Raw genomic sequence first — 19,789 nt, 5'->3', positions numbered from 1 at the left:
GGAAACAAACAAGTCACTCCCTGCTGAGTTCAAAGGTGAGTTGATGCTGGAGAAGTAGGGCTAGACACCATCACCAGGGGAAACCCTTCTTGCTGGAATATCGGACCATGGGGAGGGTGATAGAGGAGCCCCTGCTACTTGTACTGGATCTCTACAATCCTAACTCTTTGGCTTTCTCCCATTTTCAAAGCTCCCCTATTCCTGGCCTCTCATTGCTAGTCTCCCTGTCTCTCCCTTATTCTGCCCTCAGTGTCTTCTTCAGTCCAAAATAAGTGCTTTCTCTCCTTGACCCTGCACGCGTCCCTGGTCCCTGCATTGCTCTAGGGGTGGCCCAGTCGGGCCCTATTGCAGACTCTCATAGATCCAGGTGAGCTTCTCCAAGTTCTTCTCCAGCTCCTGGGCTTTCTGCCTCATGTTCTCAGCCGATGCTGTCTTTGCCCCCTCCTGCAAGTCCTGTGCGTCTTTCACCAGGGAGTACATGTCCAGCCCCATGAATAAACCTGACAGAACTCCATTCCCGATGCGGGCTTCTCTAGTTGCTGCCAGAGCTGTGCCTTTGAAACGTGTACTCACTCACTGGGCAGTTTGGACAACGAATTGCCCGGTGGTTACGCAGTGCTGAACAGTGGGTAGTATTTGAGGGTTGCCTCTGGCCACCCTGATGGCACGAATATGCTTCCCCAAATCTTTAACTTGGTAGAGATCATTTACATAGGATTTTATTTCGGCTGTGTTAAGTTGACTGGCCTGGGTTTCTGCTGATGACAGTTTTACATTTTCCACCACCATGGTGGAAATACCTGTTACATCAGATGCTGCTCCCAGCCCTATTCCAGTGGCTGAGAGTCCCAGACTGAGGCCTACCATAAAGGGTGCCAGAACCAGCCCAAGGATGCTCAGGGTGCCAGACACAATGCTGGTGGAGGAAGCTACCACATTGGAGATGGTGCAGTCCCTGTGCACCTTGTCAACATTGTCTGTGAGCTCACGGAGCTTTTTTATGTTCTCCTTCAGCTCCTGTTTTACCTGAGGAAACTCCTTCAAAAACCTCTCCTTTTTCTGCTGGTATTTTTGGAGTCTGTCTTGGTCCTTCCTGGCCATGACTGTTTGCACCTTGGTCAGATATTCACGGAGTACATCAGCCTCTATCCTGTAACAATGAATATTAAAGCCTTAGAAAGACAGTTTGCTGGTCTATAAAACAGGCTCAACAAGCTCTATCCTGCATAAACCACAGAGATTTTATTATAAATCACAAGAATTTTACTAATGTAAAAATTTTTCCAACCTCAAACCCTCATTTGGATCTTGTTAGTGCTCCATGTACTTATTCAATCATGGAATAAATAAGCAAAAGTCATCTTAGGACACCTTTAACTTAAGAGAGATATTTGATAAAGACACCTCAAAGGCAGACCAATACCATCACTTCCAGAATGTGTGTAAAATGGGAACTTCACAGATAAACAAAGAGAATTCATTGGGATTAGAGCAGAAAACCCTTCATTCAAGGACCTTAGTGTATAGTGAGGAGTCCTCTTGTTTTTTGCTCTTGGCTGCTAGGATGTGGTCCCTAGGCCCCAAGAATATTCTGGCTAATAAGAATGTCCTCGTCTGCCTGGGACTTTGGCCACTGGACATTCTGATGTGTTGACATGTGATGGGCCTCTGGGTCACATGGTATCAGTTCTGACCTCTGGAGGAGCTGGGCTCTAGGGCATTGGTCTGAACTCTTGGAGGGGCTGGGGATAATGGGTCAGGGTAATTTGTTGTTAAATAGGGTGAGCATCCCTGGCAGGCAGTGCTCCATGTGTCCTGCCACACTGGATCCAGGACAGTAATGCATCCTGGGGACAATGGAAGCTTCGTGTGTGAAATCTGCCCAGATCTGCCCTGTGGCTGATGGGGAACTGCATCCTTCCCTGTAATAAACCATAACTGGGATCCTGAAGCTTTAAATTAGTCTGTGCATCATTCAGTGGAGTTCTAGAACCTGAGGGTGGTTGTGGGATCCCCCAAATTTGCCCGTGATGGGAAATGTAAGGACAGTCCTGGGACTGTGCCCTCATACTTTTCAGATTGGCTAACTGTGTGCCTAGAATTTTATTTCTTTTTAATCAAAACTCAGCTAGAAGGACCCTTAACGATCATTTTGCCTGGATTCTGCTCTCACCCAAGCCTGATACCCTTGGCCTTCTCAGCAGAAAGACACTGGGTCTGTCCACTGCCCATATTGACTGGGAAGCAGGAGATGTGCTGTGAGCCCTGTTCTTTGTGGGCCCTCCAGCCCACCTCACTGACTCCTGACCCAGCGCCGAGCACCCCTGACCTCTCAGGGGTCACATGTTAATTTGTGACAGCTTCATGAGCCTGCACCCCAAGGCTGTGTGCAACTTTATGGAACCTCTAAAGAGTCAAGAGACTTGAGGAAACACCCATCTGAACGGCTGAGCCTGAAGAGACCGGCAGTTGCACAGCTGGTGGAGGAAGTGTTTTCCTCTTTGGTGGGGATGAGTGAGGCTCCTCAGAATCGCTCAAATGACACACAATCACAGCCACTTACTATGACCCTGGAGGGCTCATTGAGCCACACGGCCTTCCCATGACAGGGCGGCTCCATGTAGACTAGAAGAGGGTCCCAGATGGAGTGATAATCCAGGTCCCAGGCAGGGTATGGAGGGCAGGGTCATCCAGGGCCTTCTAGCCCAGCTTGAGAGGATCCCATCAGGAAGGGAAAAAATGTTCCCTCTCCTACTCCCAGGACCTCTGCTAGGGTCATAGCCCCTTCAGTTCTGTGTCCTTGGGGCCCACTCTCTTTACTCTAGTCCTGGCCTGCTGCCCAAGCCTGCCTACTAGTCCTCCAACCTGGACCCTCTGCTCCACCCTGACCCCTAGGTCTGATCCTGGTCCAGGCCTCCCTGGTTCTTTGGACAAGATGACTACACTTGGTTCCCCACCACTGACTCTGCAGTTCACTCTGAGGCCATCACTACAATCCATCAGATTGAATTGCTATTCCCACTGGACACATAATACATAACAAATTTGAGACTCAAAGTCTGAAGCCCACAGGCCCAGAGTTGGGCAGGGCTAGATCCAGGATCCCACCAGGTCCAGCCAGTTCCCCTCCAGCCTCTCTGCCTTATTGGACAGCAGGAACCTGCAGTGTTCGTATAATTCCTAAGATGGGGAATGAAAGAATTCTAGTCAGAATCCCAGGAACACAAAATGATGTTTGGATCAGGATTTTCTGACTTGACCCAAAGGAAGTCCTTCTTGGTTCTCATCTCCAGGAAGAAGATCCCTGATTCTTCCCAACAAGCTTATTTTAAAATTAGGATTGATTTAGCAGCTATTCTGTGTCAGCAATCATGAAAAGAACTTGTATGCATGATCTCAGAGTCCTCACAATAAAACTGAACAGATGATGAAGCAGAGAGTAGTTCAGTAACTTGTCCAAGGTCATATAACCTGCCCTTCCTCGCCAGTTTTGTCTCTTCTCAACCCAACGTCATCAATGACAGTAAATAACATGGAGGAAATATTCCAAATAGGATCTTGAGAAGGAACATCCTCGCCCCCAACCATAGGATCTTCCTGGAGGAAAGTAGCCTGGGAAAATCTTCCTGGGGCATGTTGGTGACATTCCTGGTGTACCTGCATGGTAACCTGGACAAATCAGCCTCGGTCACAAAATTCTCCCAGGGTTTGTCTTCACTGAGCAGGAATTGCAGTTGTTCCCATCTCACACTCCCCTGGAAATACTCAGTGACATCCTTATAAAAGCTTTGGCTCCCTAGACAGAAAAATCAAAATTGAAGATTTGAATAAACTATGGTATGATGTAAACGGTATCGAGTATAAGTGGTTAAAGTTCACCTTTCTGAGCAGCATTCATCTGGCATGCTGTTGATGGATTTATCTGGGGTCTCAGGTGGACTGTATGCACCAGCCCCAATTCATAAGTTAACGCCCAGACACTCCCACTCTGCAATGACTGTATTAGAAAATAGGGGGCTTTAAGGCAGTAATTAGGTGAAATGAGGCCTTAAGTGTGGGGCCTTAATTCAGTAATATCAGTGTCCTTATTAAATGAAGAGATGTCAGATCTCTTCCTCTATCATTCCCTGAAGTATTAAGTGTCCTTTGATTTTCTTTTTCTCATGTATCACTAAAGGAGAAATGAACAGGGCTCACGTGGAGGGAACTCACAGCACTAGATCTGCGTGTTGACTGATTAGGGTGTTGTGGGTGGAGGAAATAACTGAGCACCTGGGTGTCTGTGGGCTTCCCTTGTAGCTCAGTTGGAAAAGAATCTGCCTGCAGTGCAGAAGACCTGGGTTCGATCCCTGGGTTGTCAAGATCCCCTGGAGAAGGAACTGGCAACCCACTCCAGTATCCTTGCCTGGAAAATCTCATGGACAGAGGAGGCTGGTGGGCTGCAGTCCATGGGGTCGCAAAGTGTCAGACACGACTGAGCAACTAACACTTACTTAGGGCTTCCCTTGTGTCTCAGCTTGTAAAGAATCTGTCAGCACTGTGGGGGACCTGGGTTCAATCCCTGGGTTGGGAAGATCCCCTGGAGAAGGGAAAGGCTACCCACTCCGGAAGTGGGGCTGCTGTGACGGACCACGCAGGAAGCGCGGCAGAGAGATGGTACCCCACGCCCAAGGTCAGGGGCGGTGATTGAGAATGCCAGGCTGCGACGTTGCAGGAGCGGTGGAGAGGAGCTACCCCATGTCCGAGGTCAGGGGCCCGAGAGGAGCAACCCTACATCCAAGGAGTGGCGGCTGCGCGGCAGGAGGGCCAAGAGGAGCTACTCCATGTTCAAGGTCAGGAGGGGCAACTCGTCCAAGGTAAGGAGCAGCGGCTGCGCTTTGCTGGAGCAGCCGTGAAGAGATACCCCCAGTCCAAGGTAAGAGAAAGCCAGTAAGACGGTAGGTATTGTGAGAGGGCATCAGAGGGCAGACACACTGAAACAATAATCACAGAAAAATAGCCAATCTGATCACACGGACCACAGCCTTGTCTAACTCAATGAAACTAAGCCATGCTGTGTGGGGCCACTCAAGACGGATGGGTCATAGTGAAGAGGTCTGACAGAATGTGGTGGTCCACTGGAGAAGGGAATGGCAAACCACATCAGTATTCTTGCCTTGAGAACCCCATGAACAGTATGAAAAGGCAAAATGATAGGATCCTGAAAGAGGAACTCCCCAGGTCAGTAGGTACCCAATATGCTACTAGAGATCAATGGAGAAATAACTCAAGAAAGAATGAAGGGACGGAGCTAAAGCAAAAACAATACCCAGTTGTGGAGGTGACTGGTGATAGACGCGAGGTCCGATGCTGTAAAGAGTAATATTGCATAGGAACCTGGAATGTTAGGTCCATGAATCAAGGCAAATTGGAAGTGGTCAAACAGGAGATGGCAGAGTGAATGTCAAGACTTTAGGAATCAGTGAACTAAGATGGACTGGAATGGGTGAATTTAACTCAGATGACCATTATATCTACTACTGCGGGTAGGAATCCCTGAGCAGAAATGGAGTAGCCATCATGGTCAACAAAAGAGTCCAAAATGCAGTACTTGGATGCAATCTCAAAAACGACAGAATGATCTCTGTTGGTTTCCAAGGCAAACCATTCAATATCACGGTAATCCCAAGTCTATGCCCCAACCCGTAAAGCTGGAAGAGGCTGAAGTTGAACGGTTCTATGAAGACCTACAAGACCTTTTAGAACTAACACCCAAAAGAGATGCCCTTTTCATTAGACGGGACTAGAATGCAAAACTAGGAAGTCAAGAAATACCTGGAGTAACAGGAAAATTTGGTGTTGAAGTACAGAATGAAGCAGGGTAAAAGCTAATAGAGTTTTGCTAAGAGAACACACTGGCCATAGCAAACACCCTCTTCCAACAACACAAGAGAAAACTCTACACATGGACATCACCAGATGGTCAACACCAAAATCAGATTGATTATATTCTCTGTAGCCAAAGATGGAGAAGCTTTGTACAGTCAGCAAAAACAAGCCTGGGAGCTGACTATGGCTCAGATCATGAACTCCTTATTGCCAAATTCAGACTTAAATTGAAGAAAGTAAGGAAAACCACTAGACCAATCAGGTATGGCCTAAATCAAATCCCTAATGACTATACAGTGGAAGTGTATAGTGGGATTTAAGGGACTAGATCTTAGACAGAGTGCCTGATGAACTATGGGTGGAGGTTTATGACATTGTGCAGGAGACAGGGATCAAGATCATCCGCATGGAAAAGAAATGCAAAAAAGCAAAATGGATGTCTGAGGAGGCCTTACAAATAGCTATGAAAAGAAGAGAAGTGAAAAGCAAAGGAGAAAAGGAAAGATATAAGCATCTGAATGCAGAGTTCCAAAGAATAGAAAGGAGAGATAAGAAAGCCTTTCTCAGTGATCAGTGCAAAGAAATAGAGGAAAACAACAGAATGGGAAACACTAGAGATTTCTTCAAGAAAATTAGAGCTACCAAGGGAATATTTCATGCAAAGATGGGCTCGATAAAGGACAGAAATGGTATGGACCTAACAGAAGAAAAAGATATTAGGAAGAGGTGGCGGGAACACACAGAAGAACTGTACAAAAAAAGGATCTTCACGACCCAGATAATCACGATGGTGTGATCACTCACCTAGAGCCAGACATCCTGGAATGTGAAGTCAAGTGGGCCTTAGAAAGCATCACTACGAACAAAGCAAGTGGAGGTGATGGAATTCCAGTTGAGCTATTTCAAATCCTGAAAGATGAGGCTGTGAAAGTGCTGCACTCAACATGCCAACAAATTTGGAAAACTCAGCAGTGGCCACAGGACTGGGAAAGGTCAGTTTTCATTCCATTCCAAAGAAAGGCAATGCCAAAGAATACTCAAACTACTGCACAATTGCACTCATCTCACACGCTAGTAAAGTAATGCTCAAAATTCTCCAAGCCAGGCTTCAGCAATAGGTGAACCGTGAACTTCCTGATGTCCAAGCTGGTTTTACAAAAGGCAGAACCAGAGATCAAATTGCCAACATCCACTGGATCATGGAAAAAGCAAGAGAGGTCCAGAAAAGCATCTATTTCTGCTTTATTGACTATGCCAAAGCCTTTGACTGTGTGGATCACAAGAAACTGTGGAAAATTCAAAAAAGAGATTGGAATACCAGACCACCTGACCTGCCTCTTGAGAAACCTATATGCAGGTCAGGAAGCAAGAGTTAGAACTGGACATGGAACAACAGACTGGTACCAAATAGGAAAAGGAGTACGTCAAGGCTGTATATTGTCACTCTGCTTATTTAACTTATATGCAGAGTACATCATGAGAAATGTGGGGCTGGAAGAAGCACAAGCTGGAATCAAGTTGCCAGGAGAAATAGCGACAACCTCAGATATGTAGATGACACCACCCTTATGGCAGAAAGTGAAGAGGAACTAAAGAGCCTCTTGATGAAAGTGAAAGAGGAGAGTGAAAAATTGGCTTAAAGCTCAACATTCAGAAAATGAAGATCATGGTATCTGGTCCCATCACTTCATGGGGTTAGATGGGGAAACAGTGGACACAGTGTCAGGCTTTATTTTTTGGGGCTCCAAACAGTGCAGATGGTGATGGTAGCCATGAAATTAAAAGACGCTTACTCCTTGGAAGGAAAGTTATGACCAACCTAGACGGCATATTAAAAAGCAGAGACATTAGTTTGCCAACAAAGGTCTGTCTAGTCAAGACTATGGTTTTTCCAGTGGTTATGTATGGATGTGAGGGTTGGACTGTGAAGAGAGCTGAGCGCCGAAGAATTGATGCTTTTGAACTGTGGTATTGGAGAAGACTCTTGAGAGTCCCTTGTACTGCAGGGAGATCCAAACAGTCCATCCTAAAGGAGATCAGTCCTGGGTGTTCATGGAAGGACTGATGCTGAAGCTGAAACTCCAGTACTTTGGCCACCTCATGTGAAGAGTTGACTCATTAGAAAAGACCTTGATGCTGGGAGGGATTGGGGGCAGAAGGAGAAGGGGATGACAGAGGATGAGATGGCTGGATGGCATCACCGACTCGATGGACATGAGTTTGGGTGAACTCCAGGAGTTGGTGATGGACAAGGAGGCATGGCGTGCTGCAATTCATGGGGTCTTAAAGAGTCGGACACGACTGAGCGACTGAACTGAACTGGGTGTCTGCATGGGCATTTGAGAACAATAGAACTCGTACCTGCCTGAGGCAGTCACCTGGTAATCAGGTGTTTATATATGGGAGCACTGGGCAGGTGCCCTAGCACAGCACAGGAGAGAGGGGATTCTAGAGAACGGGAGAGGTTTCTACTTGGAACTAACACATTCCAGGTAGAGGGGACAGCACGGCACTAGGCAGGACCTACTATGTGGCAGGCCCTGGCCCAGGCCACGGACACACATTATATTTGGTCCTCTTCACAACATAGGGAAATATTCTCCTCATTTTACAGGTTAGGACAGTTAAGGTGCTCCAGGTCACACAGGTGTGGGAGGCAGCAAAGGCCATATTGGGGTTCAGTTTAGAGTCCACTAACCTCACAGAGCAGCTGGGTGGGCAGCATGGCGAGAGGTGGAGGAAACAGCCTCTGTGTTGACACCCCAGGGTCTAGGAGCAGAAGGAGGCTTGGACCAAGGGAGAGGGCAGGAGAAGCTCCAGGGGACCTCCTCTCTCTGTCCTGCCTGGCCTCGGGGACTTGCTCTGCTGTGCCCGCCCCCCATCATGGGCTGCCCTGCCTCACTGAATCATTAGCTGGGGGTCAGGAGACTGGGGGAGGAAGTTAGCATCTTGTCTGTGGCTGCCTGAGGAGAGGACCAGGAAAGAGGCTGTGGGGACAGACCACCAAGTGTTAGGGGACTCCCCATGGCCTCTCTGGGGGATGCTTATCCACGCCTTTCTTGGTTCTTGATTACTGGGCAGGTTGATTTGGCCTGGAGCCACCACCCTCAATTCTGGGTCACAAGTAGGAACCTGCCAGAGCCGAGGTGGCTGACTACCTGAGAAGTACCAGGGATATTGTGAGCTCATGGTGGCAGCAGTAGGGTCTCAGAGATCTCCCTTCAGCTCACCCGTCTGTGTCAGGCTGGAAGGAGGTGTCGTTTCACTCTTGGGGAAGAGAAAAGAGATTGTGGGCTTGATTGCGCATAAGCAGTGGCTGAGGAGGCAGTGAGGGGTGAGGTCTTGGGTGGTTTCCCCTGGGACAGCCTAGTGCCACCGGGGACTTAACCCAGCGTGGTTCTCTGTCCCCTGGGCTCTGCAGATCACGTGTTAAGGAAAGTTACTCATCTTCCCACCGTCCTCCCCAGTCAGAGTTCTGCTCTCCTGTTGGGGTACAAGGAGAGGACAATCAGACAGGAGACAGCCATCTGCGAAGTTATAGGAGCAATAAAAGCAGAGACAGAAGAACAGGTAGGAAGGGAATCCTCTGGAAATTACATGAGGTTTGGAATGCTTGTGTTACTAATTGGTTATAGGTGATATTGATCCACTGTCTATGACCTGCAGGCTCCTGATACGTAAAGTTAGGTCAGTCCAAGTTTTCACATTCTGGTGGAGCCTGGCCTTGAACCCAAGTCTTTCTGATCCAAATTCCAGGTTTGTGATGACTATGCTCTACTTGCTTTAATGTACAAAAAATGTCCATTTTTGGATGTATGTTAATCGGAAAATGACTTTTTATTGCAAAATGATGTCATGCACCCTGTGCTCGAGTCTCTGCCTTGATAAAGTCCCTGGTGCTGTAGCTCCCACGGCCCACATCTTCCTCGCTTCTGCAATAGCCTTTATCCCACAAACCTTTTTTCTGGAGTCCCACCAGCCCCACTCCAATCCCTGCAGCCCTGCCCTGGTCAGCTGAGGACCCGAATGATGTCATCTTTGCTGTCCACTCCTGATTGTTGGACTTCAGGCTGTTTTTAATTCTTTATGTAAATAGTAGTGCAAAGACCACTCTTCTTGCATAAAACTTTGCCTCCATTTGAGATTCTTTCATTAAGCTATTTCTAGAAGTAAATGACTGGATCCAACGGTATCAACACATAACATTTTTTCATACTTAGGCTACTTTGTTATGCAAAGAAACTGTACAAATTTACATTCACACATATCATATGTGATGGTGTCCATCCTTTGTCTTGCCAGTTCTCTGTTATTTTTTTAAATAGCAGATCTTTATATAGAGAGAACTTCTTTTGATTCCGGTTGTGACTACCTTGTGTTGGGAGATGAGAAAAGAAAGCGTATTAATTACACTTAGGCAGTATTTTAAGAAGGAAAAAGAGCACTTATTTATTTAAGTATTCTTGCTGAGACCTGACTGAAATGATAGTAAAGGTCCTTATAGTTATAGTAACAGCTACTCGTGAGAGTGGCTTGTATTTCTGATTTTGCTCTGCACTGGTAGTTACTCTAAGACTTTATAAATTATAATCCATATTGTTCTGATAACCAGGAGGTGTGTACCACTGTATCCCCGTTTACAGCTAAAAAAGCTGAAGCATAAATGTTCTGTGATTTGCCCAAGGTCAGAAAACTTCTTCATGGAGAACTGGATCCCACCCCACTCTCTGGGCTCAAGATCCCATACCCAGCTTCTTCTCACTTTGCTGCTAACAATAATAATAAGTGAAAAGCAGGGATGGAGGCGACAGGAACCCAGAGTTCATGCTCCCTCCCTTGGCTGAAAATTATGACTGCTTTTTATTTACCAATTGCACCTTTATCTTTGTTCTGGTGTCCCCTCTCAGTAGATAGAATTACTGAGGCAATTGTTGGTAAAACTGCCCCTGCCATTCTGTACAGCACCCAGTCTAGAGTGGCCCAACTTCCTTAGAGTTTCCCCCAAACCCCCTAACCTGAGCCCTGATCCTAGAATCTTTCTATCACCTTCCCTCTGCAATGCCCAGGGTTCTGCTCAAGAATAGTAACCATCAGCTTGATTACCAGGGAGTATGCTTGGTGACAGAGGCTGTGGGCACTGACTGTGTGGATGGGAGAGAATTTACACAGACAGTCCCATCTCCAGGCACGTGGGAGAGGAGAGCTGCCTGGTCCCCTGCCTCCTTCTCTGCCTCGAAGCTGTAGGACCCCAGGAGCCAGGGCAGCCAATTGAAATTGGGAAACACAAGGACCAAGAGCCAAGGCAGAGAGAGGAGGAGAGCTTGGGCAGAAAGGGCTGATCCTGGATGATGCCAAACACTTCTAAATGCATCATGACCCTTGACTTATTCTTCCGTCCTTCCCTGCCATTCTTGTCCTGGTCCTGACCCTTGTCTGGGGCCTTAGCTGGGTGTGGATGCTGGACGGTTCTCCCTTCTGCTGGATTAATATCTGGATGTCCTCCTCTGTTAGCCTCTGATGGGTCACTTCCTGGAAAGGCTGCCAGTGGGAGAGGGGAGGACCCTAGAGAAGCTGTCCCTGCCCAACTGCATGACCAGACACAGAGACCTTCCCTCCATGTGGGCAGACAGAGATTCTACCAAACCTCTCCCTCCACGTGGTACAGCTCATATTCTATGGGCAGGGACAGCAGGGGTAAAGGCAGTGTCAGATTCAAACTCTTTAGCCCATCGCCAGGCCCTCCTGATGCTCCTACTCCTGTCTTCCACATCCTCCTGACTCCACGGGGCCTGGACCAGGGGCCTGGAGGACTCCCAGCTGCCTGGACTCTGATTCCTCCCAGCCTCCAGGCCTTCGCTCAGGCTACCCCTCCAAGGACTTTCCCCACCTGCCTCACCAGGTGAAATGTTACTTGTCCCTGGAGGCCCATCTCAAAAGCTTCCTCCACCTGCTGTTTTCCTCTAATTCCCTTCCAGTCTCCCTTGGAATCTTGCACTTTCCTGCCCGTGGGTCTGTTTGTGTGGAGTTTCTGCAGCTCCCAGCACCGGGCGGGGGCTCTGTCTCTTCTCTGTTGATCCTCCTGCTCCAGGGCTTCTGGGGCTCCCTCCACCCTCCTGGGCACAGCCTGGCTAAAATACGAGGTGTGGGACCTGTTACTGGGGCATGAATCAACCAGATTCTCGAAGACATAGCACTACACCTCTTTTACCTACAGTTAGTAATTCCATTTATTTTCCTGTCTGTCTTCATAAAAGCTCTTTCTGATAGAGAGTGCCATCAGATTTCTGAGCATTTCCATTTATGGGCATCCCACGCTTTTCCAGAAGATCACCCTCTGCCAGTAAAAGAAGATGTGAGACCTACATGGTCTATGCTGTCCACCATCTTGGTTTAAGAAAGCTTTTGTATGAACACTGTACTCTCAGGTAGCAGGAAACACCTGCATTTTTTCATGTCTCCTTACCACAGCCATGATATGTTTATAAGAGGAGAAAGAGGAAGAGAGAACTGTGGAAAAACATGAGGCTTACCTAAAATCTGATATACTATCCTGAGACTTGAAGACTTGAGCAGGACATGCCTAAACCTCCCCTTCCATAGGATGTCCAGTTTAGGTCTGTTCTGGGTGTGGGGCCCAGCTTCCTCTAGCGTCTTGCTCTCTGCTCCCAAACTGCTGCCTGGGACTTTGAGGGGAAAAGCGTGGAGTCATTTTCTGACTGCCGTGGAGGCACTTTTGAAAGCGCAGAAATGGGTGTGCTACTCTTTGACTGAGAAAAGTATCACTTAAACATGTCCTGCTTGAATGAGGAGAAGGAGAAGGAATAAAAGGAAGGGGGGACAAAGAGAAAGAGGAAGAAACAAAAAGATTCTAATCAACCAGTCAATCAATTCCAAAGGATCGAAATGAAAATGGAGAAGAAAAAGAACTAGAAACATACTATAAAAAATGTTAAAAATAATTTTGAGTTGGGGAAACCATTCTCAACAAGACACAATTGCCAGAGCCATAGGGAAGGTCTGATTTTATTTGACCTCTTGAAAACTAAATATTTCAAAAGGATGCCACAAACGAAGTCAGAAAAGAATGAGAGACTGGAAGATACTGTTTGCAATATTTATAGTAGACAAAGATGAACATTCCCAACACAGAGAGAGCCTAAAATCCACTTGAAAAGACTGAATGCCGTTTTTCACAAATGGGTAAGAGATGTGAACAAACAATTCCTGGGGAGGCAACTTGCCCAGGGTCACACAGCTCTCCGTGGACAGAGTGGGGCCAAGTCCAGACCTTCTGACATGGGTATGTAAGGGAGGGGAGTGGAATGTGATTTTAATAACCCAGAATTTCTAGGATTGCCTCTACCTTTATAAACACATAGATATAATCTCATGCCCCTCTTGTTATACTGATGTATCTACAGTTTTGTTAGGGGAAGCACACTGATTGAAACCGCCCACCCTGGTCAGGCACCATAGTAACTTTTTGCATGAGTTGTTTTGTAACAGGAGATCCTTATAAGGAATACGGAACTAATAAGCCACCACCAACCGGAAGAGCTCGGGAAAGGTCTAAAGGAGACACCGCATGTCCGTCCACTTCCCAGAATCCCTCTCGCTAGCATCCATCTTGGCTGAGCGACGTGTGCACCACCAGGAAAGATTCTGAATTAGAATGATTGGCCAAAGACCACCCAGAAACTAATCCCATCACCATAAAAGCTGAGACTGTGAGCCATGTGGCAGAGCAGTTCTCCTGGGTTCCCTTACCCTACTGCTCTCAACCCGGGTGCCCTTTCCTAATAAAATCTCTTGCTTTGTCAGCACACGTGTCTCCTCAGACAATTCATTTCCGAGTGTTAGCAAAGAGCCCAGTTTCGGGCCCTGGAAGGGGTCCTCCTTCCTGCAACAGTTTGGCTTCTTGTCTTAAGATCATAAACCCTGTATCATCATGTGGGCGTTGCACAGCAGAGCCTGCATCTCCCCACTTGGTCTCCTGTCCTTCCTCTCTCAGGCCTTCATTTTTCCCCAGGACCTGGCACTGAGCAGGCACTCAGGACAGCGTGGGTGATGAAACCTGATTCCTTGTATCTCAAAAGAAACCGTTTACCTCATCAGCCCCTGCACAGCACCCAGGGGCAGACTCAAGGCGGCCAGGTCACAAGGAGGAAGGACTCTAGCTCCCCTGCCCTCCTCCATCCTCTCAGCTTTCTTGAAATTTCCCAAAGGACTGAGCACCCACAACATACACCTTCCTTCTGGGGTCACTGCTCATGTCTCAAGGGTCCACATCCTAAGCTGAGACCACCTGAGCAGGCATCTACCTCCCTCTGCACTGTTTATGGGTCCCGGGGGTGGGAAGAAGCCGTCAGAAACACCTGCTTCCACATCTAGGCTCTGGCTTTCGGGCCATGTTCTCACGTCTCTGAGCTTCCATTTCCCTTCTTTTGTCAACTCATGACAATCAAGGATTTCTCAGACAGTCGTCCTGTGGATGGGGAGATGGGCGGGGGTCCTACCCACCCTGCTTACCCAGGAGTCTTCCTCTGGCTGAGTGTGAACAAGATCCAGCTGAAACGGGGGCAGAATGGAGGGGTGCATCCACAGCCAAGGAACGCTGCAGCCACCACCAGCTGGGAGAGGAGGGGAAGGCCCCCCAGAACTTCTATGGGAGTGGGCCCCCGCTGACAGGAAGCAGCACCCCAGCTCCAGTGCTGGCCCCCACCTCTCCCATCACCTCCTGCTGCTCCCTTCCCAGGGCCCGAAAGTGTACCTGCTCGGAGGCTGGACGGGTCAGCAGCTGGAGGCCTGGCAAGCATTGGGTCTAGGAGCCTGCAGCTCTCCTGAGCAACTAGGCCGGCCAAACAGTGACCCAGGGGTCTGCGTGCAGGCCTGCTGCCCAGGTGCAAAACATACCTTCTTTGCTGTAAATAAGTCTAAACCCAGCCTATACAAAACAGTGAGGAATACAGGGAAAATGAGCCACAAGTGAGGACCTGGTAGGACAAGCTACGCTCTTCTAGATGTGGAAGTAAAAATGAAAGTCACTCAGTCGTGTCCGACTCTTTGTGACCCGTGGACTATACAGTCCTTGGAATTCTCCAGGCCAGAATACTGGAGTGGGTAGCCGTTCCCTTCTCCAGGGGATCTTCCCAACCCAGGGATAGAAACCCAGGTCTCCCTCATTGCAGGCAGATTCTTTACCAGTTGAGCCACCAACGAAGCCCAAAACTTGAACCACTTCTTCTGAGCCAGAATCCAACCAGCTACCTAAGGATAACAGCAGCTAACCACCTGTACAGTCCTCTGCTCTACCAGCTGAGCTACTGAAGGGTGCAGACATGGAAGGACAGTGATACAAACTAGGAATTTTACCATTTTTACAGGAAGAGGAGAAAAGAAAGCTTTTTTTTTTTAATTAAAAATCTAAAAATTAAAAAAATTTTCAACTAACACAGATTATTTTTTTATGAACAAAGCAGCCTGACACACTTTAGTAATAAAGGGATGTTTGGAAAGCCTAGGGAGGACCTAGTCAGACGCAGATCCCAGCCAGATTTCCTGAGTAGGCAGTGCTGTCTCTACGTGGAGTGACGTGGGGACGCGGGTCGACAGCACCTCGGCCATCCATGCTGGACACACGCCCCAGCTCATACCCCTCGAGATCCTCAGGGCAGGACCGTACCCGGCTCAAGTGCTGGGCCCGGGGACACAAGGGCAAAGTGCCAGCCCCGGAGCCTGAGCCCCGCAGGAGGCCAGCGTGAGGCCGGCTCGTCCCTGTGCCACGTGGGGCCCCTCCAGACCCACCTTGGCGAAGAGCCGTCACCACTGCTTGCGCAGCTCGAGGTAGGCGGCGCAGTTCCTCTGCAGGACCCTCGTGGCCGTCAGCTGCTGCCGCTGCTTGGCGAACGCCCTGTGGGGCGAGGGTCATGGTCAGCGCCTCCAGGCTGGGGCCGGCCAACCTCCCTGCCCACAGTCCTGACCTCGCTCCCAGGGTTTTTTCCAGAGCTAAGATCCAGTGGTGTGACCTCACCCAGGGAACTGTCACCACCCCCCCAACCCCCACCCACCCAGCAGATGTTCCAGGATGTCTGGAGACATTTCTGGTTGTCACAAGTAGGGAGGGCGCTACTGCCCTCTGGTGGGGAGAAGCCGGGGCTGCTGCTAAAGCCTCTGAGTCCCCATATGGGCCACAAAAATGTGATTGTGCGAGGGTTGGAAAGAATTTCCAGATACAGGGTATTTAGAAGAGAGAAAGTATTGGGAACAAAGGGCAGAGGGGAGTGAGGAGCGCTGCTCAGACAGTGGGCAGACTTCCTGATGGACCAGGGACAGCCGATGTGCTTGATGCTCTTTGTGGGCCAGTGGCCAATTTTTATAGCCTCAACACAAAGAAAATTCCTGCTGGAAGGGTGGCATTAGGTGATTCGTTAGGGTGAGGTTTTTTTTTTTTTAACCTACTATGGGGTCAGGGAGCTGGCCGGTTTAGATCAACGGTTGCTATGGGGCGCAGTCAGTTTGGGAGATGACCTTGGTGTGGAGCTCTGTATCTGTGGTCATGGTATAGGGCTCCACATGGCATTTAGCTTTGCCCTCGGGGGACCCCAGGGTCCATCTAGCTTTGCCCTTGGGGGACCCCAGGGTCCAGAAGAATACTTTGGGCTGCATGTGTAACAGAATGCAAGTCCAAGAGCCTGACATACTGTGAGCCAAACAATAGCAAAACATCAGAGTTTTGGGGCCCAGAAAGGTTTATTGCTGGGCCATGAATGGAGATGAGAAGTAGCTCATTCCTTAAACATCCTGAAGTCCCCAAAATCTCTCAGCAAAGCCCTTGGACAGTAAAGATGTGGGAGGGGAGTGGTTAGTTTTTGCAAACTTCTTGTTGTCAGATCCTTTCTTCTTAAGGTCAGGTCACTGTCAGCTCATGATGTTTGTCAAAACCTCCACAATAGAAATGTTATTTTCTGTTCAGACAAGAAAGGGCAAATTCTCAAGGCTCAACTTTCACTCTCTGAGGTCCAGGCCCTATCTAAGAGGAGAGGGTCCTGTATGGGCCGGTTACGCTGCCCAGGAGCCTTCTTCCAGCACCCAGTCTGGGTCCTCCCACCAATGCCCAGGCCCCGATAAGAAGGCAGATTTCAGCTGACAACACCGTCAGGTCCCTAGGCCCAGTCCAGCCATCATCACTGAGGGAGCCGGGCACCCAGACCCAGCTGTCCCTCAGGCTTCACATTTAACATGAAGAGATCGATGCACGGGATCCACAGGGACATGTGTTGCAGCAAATGCCCTTCAGGTTAATCCCTAGCCCCCAGCTGTTGCCCTTCTTAGAGAACAGCCCCCACCACAGAGTAGAACTGAAGCGATGCTGTGCAATGTCCTTGCCACTTAACCCTGACCTCTGGCACCTCCTCGGGGTCGACAACTGACCTCAGCTGGACCAGTTCTTGGAACTTGAATGGAGTGACTGAAGCTGGTTAAATCTGTCACCTTAACTGGACAGTGTCCAGTTACTCCAGTTGCTGAGGCCTCTGTGGACTGGGACCCATGGAGACCTCCACCACCTCAGGTCTCAGAGGTGGGGATGGATGAGAGGTTCACTGTCTTCCCAAGGGTGGGCCCGGCCAGTGGGCAGTCAAGCAAGGGCTCTGGAGCCCTGCCGGTCACCGTCCCCAGCCTGTCCCCCACCCTTCAGGCCTGAGGCTGGAAGGCCTGGAGGGCCGGGGAGAAGGTGGCCATCCCCCTCTTACCACACTCCGCGTTGAGAGGACACCGCTGCCAGGCTGACTGTTGGTGGGGTGGGACCTGTAACTACCCTGCTCCCAGGTCTCCTGCCGATGGTCTCCTACCTGTCTCGAGCTAACGGCTGTAGGACCCCACCCCTATTACACTGGGAGGCTTTGGGCATCTGTGCTCAGAGTCATAGGTGCCAGGGAAGAGCTGGAGGCAGGTGCTGCTAAGGTCGATATTTTTAAGGGTCATTCTAGCCCCATGGGGAATAGACGGGTGGGGGCAGGGCAGTACCCAAGGTAAACACAGGAAGATGGTTCTGGAAGCTCCTGCTGGAGTCCTGGTGAAACGTGAAGGCAGCCTGGGTGAGGCGTGTGCTGTCTCTCTCTCCCCTCTGTTTACGGCTGACCTTCTCTCACACCTGCACACAAGCCCTCTGCTCTCAATCACCCTTGAGTGACCTGTGTCCATTCTGGTCCCCGGGGCTGGAGGAGGAGTATCTCCATGCTCAGCCCAAGTCAGACGACACGGGCTCCCCTGGATGTCCCATGGGCTACGCCTGTTTGCCCCAGGCCTGTTGATCCCCTTGACACACCCTGAAGTTCCTTGACATGTTGCAGCCAACTGGTTTCATTTTTCTTTCTTTCTTTTTTGTTTTTTTCCAAATCAACCTCTGTTACTGCACAACGTCTGCAATTTCACGGGAGTTTCCAGATCCGTGCACTGCTCTGAGTGCACTCCGGACCCAAGCAGCACCTTGCGGTTTGTTAGGTGTTCCGTCCACGGTGTTGTCATCACCACTGAGGCCACCACCATTATCCTCACCGTCGTCATCAAGAAGTCACTGCCTGAAGATCTACATAGACCATTCTTTGTGAAGACATACAGACGGCCAACAGGAATAAGTAAAGATGCTCAACATTGCTAATACTTAGAGAAATGATAAAACTACAATAAGGTATCACACCCTACCAGTCAGAAGGGCCATTGTCTAAAAGTCTACAAATAAACAATTTTGGAGAATATGTGGAGAAAAAGGAAGCCTCCTGCACTGCTGGTGGGAATGTAAATTGGGGCAGCCGCTATGGAAAACAGTATGGAAGTTTCTTAAAAACTAAAAATAGAACTATCGTGTAATCCAGTAATCCCACTTCAGGGCATATATCTGGAAAAGACAAAAGCTCCAATTCAAAAAGATACATGCACCTCAATGTTCCTGCTGCTGCTGCTGCTAAGTCGCGTCAGTCGTGTCCGACTCTGTGCGACCCCATAGACGGCAGCCCACCACGCTCCCGCATCTCTGGAATTCTCCAGGCAAGAACCCTGGAGTGGGTTGCCATTGCCTTCTCCATCAGTGTTCCTAGCAGCACTATATACAATAGAAAGACATGGTAATAACTCAATCTCTGCCAACAGACAAAGGAATAAAGACAATGTGGCACGTACATGCAATGGAATATCGCTCAGCCATAAAAAGAATGAAATAATGCCATTTGTAGTAACATGTATGGATCTAGAGGTGATCATACTAAGTGAAGTAAGTCAGGCAGAAAAGACAGATATATAATATCACTTGTATGGAGAACCTGAAAAACAGCACAGGGAGTACCTTGCTGGTCTAGTGTTTAGAATTTGGTGTTTTTATTGCTATGAAATTGAAAGTGAAAGTCGCTTAGTTGTGTCCTACTCTTTTTACCCCATGGACTATATAGTCGGTGGAATTCTCCAAGCCAGAATACTGGAATGGGTAGCCTTTCCCTTGTCCAGGGGATCTTCCCAACCCAGGAATCAAACCCAGGTTTCCCGCATTGCAGGTGGCTTCTTTACCAGCTGAGTCACCAGGGAAGCCCTGTTCATTCCCTAGTCAGGGAACTGAGATCCCAAAAGCTGCTTGGCATGGCCAAAAAAAAGAGAAGAAGAATACAAATGAACTTATTAACAAATCAAAACAGACTCAGAGTCACAGAAAACAAATTTATTGTTTCCAAAGGGGGAGGGGATAAATTAGGAGTATGGGATTAAAAATGCACATTACCATACATAAAATAGATTTTAAAAAACCTCCAAGAACTTAATGTATAGCACAGGGGAAAATATTCAGTATCTTGTAATAATCTGTAATGAAAAAATTAAAAAGAACCGATATATACATAGATACGTGATGACTGAAACATTTTGCTGTATATCTGAA

The 19,789-nt window shown here is 48.6% G+C and overlaps 1 pseudogene; it reads right to left on the bottom strand.

Moving 5' to 3' along the window:
• Positions 1-320: 320 nt before the first annotated feature.
• LOC129643558 (apolipoprotein L3-like) lies at positions 321-14,684 on the bottom strand (annotated as a pseudogene).
• Between the last annotated feature and the right edge of the window lie 5,105 nt (positions 14,685-19,789).

Source organism: Bubalus kerabau, chromosome 1 (genome assembly GCF_029407905.1).
Source record: "Bubalus kerabau isolate K-KA32 ecotype Philippines breed swamp buffalo chromosome 1, PCC_UOA_SB_1v2, whole genome shotgun sequence".
Classification (NCBI taxonomy): domain Eukaryota; kingdom Metazoa; phylum Chordata; class Mammalia; order Artiodactyla; family Bovidae; genus Bubalus; species Bubalus kerabau.
This window is presented reverse-complemented; position numbering and strand designations above follow the sequence as displayed.